Here is a 4,195-nt window from a genome sequence, read left to right on the forward strand (position 1 = left end):
TACACTCACAAAGAATAAACTAAATATTTTTATAACCGACTATTTCTCGACTATTAATAATGACATATTATAAACGTATCATTATCGTGTTTCAAGCTTTGTGTAAGTAATATGCCGATACAAAATTTTTGTAAAATTATATTTCATATTAGATACTAAGGCTTCTATATAGAGATCAGTTAGAGAAGCTCATTTTTAAGAGATAATACATTTTATTACATGGATACTTAAAAATGCAACAAAAAGCATTGTTGTATTTTCATTTAACTGTATATATGTATAAATATTATAAAAGTCATTTCCCTGATTATCACTTCACAGAGATTGCCTATTTTAACAAGCAATGTTATTTAAGCTCTCACTTGAAATTGTAATTGTATATTCTAGAGGAGTATACAAATAAAATTTCTCTTTTTAAAATTTATTCTACATAGTGTCAAACTATCATATATTCTTTTGGGAAAGTTTTATGTAATGTTCATTTATATAATAAATATAAGAGGTTTTATTGGATATCTATAATTATTGTAAACAATTAGATATCTTGCAGATAGCTAACAGTATATATATCTATAATTTATAAACATAGATATACGTACATATATCTATCTATCTATCTAGATATATATATATATATATATATATATATATGTATAGATATATATTAAATATACAGCGATCAATTTATTTCGATATAAATATTTATTTGTCACAATAAAAAAATGGTTAAAATTGTTTATAATTTATCTCCGCAAAATATATGTTACATGAAAGCTTTATCATTTACTGTCAAAAATCTAAACAAATCTCTAAATAAAATTAATAAATTAAATACAATAATATAATCTCTATAGAATCTCGATGTATCACGTGTCATCATTGTTGTTTGAAAAAGTGCACTGTTCGGTGACAATTCAATACCGATCCCTCGTTCATGATTTCATTCGAGAGAAAAATAGAGACGATTGCGCGATTCAAAGAGGAACTCGATGCAGGGGCGCGGGATAAAAATGTAAACTGGAGCATTTGCCGTCCCCACCTGCCGGGGAGAAACCTTCTCGATCCTCTCTCTCTCTCTCTCTCTCTTTCTCTCCGTCCCGCTGCCCACCCCCCTATAGCGCGTTTTGAGAGGTGAAAGAGATGGTCCCGAGTTGTTCGGTTCGTAGGTTGCTACGCGGTTAGGTAGGTAGGTGCATGCCGATATCCGGCTACGTCGCACTACGTTGCACCGATCTGTCGACTATTCTGTCAAAGAAAGCGTCTCACGACGAACTCAAAACTGTCGTTTTACGTTTTCGGATTTTGATTTTTGGTCTGAATATCTTATAATACAGCACACATTCCAAATTATACGAATGGCTAACTGCTTCAAATATTTTCTTTTTTAATCTGCTTTTTTAATCTCTCTCTCTCTCTCTTTCTCTCTTTTTAATATTTAATGTAATTTTCGCGACTGAATCTCATATATCTTACGTATGTGTTGTAGACGTTATAACTTAATTATAAATATTGTTAATGGTAGAAATTGTTTTATATCAAAAGAGATTTTATATTATATAATTCCTCTCCTTTGTTGACTCGTTTTACAAATTTTTTAATAACTCAGCATTCTCAAGCTACGCTGGCTCATCATTAAAACGTGAAACCAAATATACATACAGCGATCTTTTCAGCTCTTGGATTCATTCGATGTTTCAAAAAGAAAAAAAAAAAAAAAAAAATATTGTGCTGTTATAATAGGAACATCGTCGACGTACATTCTTGCACAAGTGTCACAAGAGTCGTCGAGGTCGACTGTCGTCTGACCTTCCGCGGAAATGTCACAACGCAATTCCTCCTCGCTTTTCGATTTGAAGCATCCATTCGATTTGGATTAGAGCCGCGGCGCGCTGATAAGAGTAAACTTACTGCACGTCGCGCGCGAGTAAACCTTGATAAGACGCGACGATACGCACGGTTCGACGCGGAAGAGTGAAACAAACTGAGGAAAAAAAAAAAAAAAAAAAAACCTGATTCGCATGCGATATGTAAAAATGTGGGCAGTAGTTGTCAAACGCGCGAAAGGTCATCGCGAGATGAAAGTGTGACCGCCTATCTCGAACAACCACGCTCGCGTTTTAAAACCCTGCGCGATTTTCGCATATCGCGTTTAAATCCTGCTAACTCGCGTATACAATCTTGCGAATCGGACGATTATTTTATCGTTGGGCATTCGCGAGATCAATCTCACCTTCGATGCAACACAATGCCAAATACCATTTCATCTAAATACTATTACTATAGCACACACATGGGAATCGCTCGGATATTTAACACTGCGGGCACTCACAACTCCCGAAGGCGCGCGTTACCAAATGGCACAGGGTCAAATATAAACTCGTCGTTTTTGTTTTATATCACGATCAAACAAAAAAAAAAAAAAAANAAAAAAAACTCCGTATCGAGAGTCACTTTCGATTCCGCCGAGTCGAGCGAGAAGCAGAAAACTCCGAGAGCACGCGCGCGCGCGCGCGCTTGCGCGCAAAGTTCGAGGACGGAATGCACGGTAAGCTACCTGTTGTGTGTGTCGGCTCGCTCGTCGCGATCCACCGCCGACTCTTGGACGATATCACGCGTCGTCGCTCGTACGGGTCACGACGGTCCGCGGAAACGCGAGGCGATACGTATGTTACGTTATAATATATGTATATATATGTATATATATATATATATATATATATATATATAGCTGACCGGACGGAGACGGCGAACGCGTTCTTCTGCTCGTGGTTCACGCGAGGAGCCGCGCGTCGTCGCCGCCGCCGTACGACTTCTCTCGCAGCAACCTTGCTCGCACAGGTGAACGCAGGCCGGTCGGTCGGTTGTAGACGGGCGGGCGGACAAGCGAGCGAGCGAGCGGGCAAGCTGTTCTCTCGCACGCAGGTTGGCAGGTCACTCTCTTGCGTATCGGGCCGGGACACACGCCGCGGCCAGGTGTATTCCCGCTCTTGTGCCTGCTTTGCCTCTCTATACCTGAGACCCGAGCGCGCCAAGTTATGTCACGTAACATGCCTGCGATCAATCGCACGACCCCCTCCCCCCTTCCTTTCCCCCGCTCCCTTCCCTTCTCTCTCGTCCATTACCGAAAAAGACAATGTGATCTTTTTGTAATGTGATAGGTGGAAAGTATGTTTCGTATATCGTATGCGTAATTTAAAGGGATTTGAATTATATAGGCAAAACAATGTTTCACACTATGTAATTTGAAAGGTGTTATTCAGATTGTATTTTTGTATTGAATAGACTACATCTCCTCCAAAGTGATGCATCGTCAGTCACTGACGTCAAATATGACCTCACACTACGGGAATTGAAAAAGGTTAAAGTGCGTCCAATGGGAAGGAACAATATAAAAATTTACATACCGAACTCGAGAAAGAGATATACATATATAAAAAATAATAAATAGAATATAAAACTTCAGGCGGATTTTGCGTGGGAGGAGAAAATATCCGAAGAATGCCAAGAGAGAGAAAAAAAATTTAATAGAAATCGTAATAAAATAATAGAAAATATATATAGGAAATAAAACGACAAAAAAAAATATATATATATATATAACAAAAAGAAATTTAACGAGAATCTAAAAATGGATAGGGGAGATGTGTTGTGTTTTCAGAGGCGGGAAAACTCCTATCGCGAAGCTGTATTAACGAAGCTGTATTAACGCGAAGTTTTTCGGGCCGCAGCTTCTGCTACGCGGAGCGAACGCGTTCACCGTATCGCGCCCGGATAGTGCGGCTTCTCTCCGGTGAACGTTATGTCATGTAACACGCGTCCGCGCGATGACTTATCGGCCGACGCCGTCGAGGTCGCCGTGACTGAGAATAGATCGGACGCGCATGGCCGCGGATTAATATCGCGTCGTTTATGACTTCGCGCGCGGTCTTTGTGCGATACCGCCGTATTTCGGATACGTCCAACGCCACGTTTCCTCGCGCTACACAGTTAATAAAATATAATAATTTAACCGCAAAATATAATATTTGATATTGTTTAATAATGAAATCCAACAGAGAGAGAGGGAGGGAGAACTTAGCTCTCGTCGAATCGAAATAATTGTAAATGTCAAGTATTTCTTTGTGCGCTTCTATAACATATTTGTTTTTTTTTTTTTTTTTTTTTTTTTTTTTTTTTTTTTTTTTTTTTTTTTTTT

This window comes from Formica exsecta, unplaced genomic scaffold, assembly GCF_003651465.1.
Source record: "Formica exsecta isolate Colony F162 unplaced genomic scaffold, ASM365146v1 scaffold385, whole genome shotgun sequence".
NCBI classification, from domain to species: Eukaryota; Metazoa; Arthropoda; class Insecta; order Hymenoptera; family Formicidae; genus Formica; species Formica exsecta.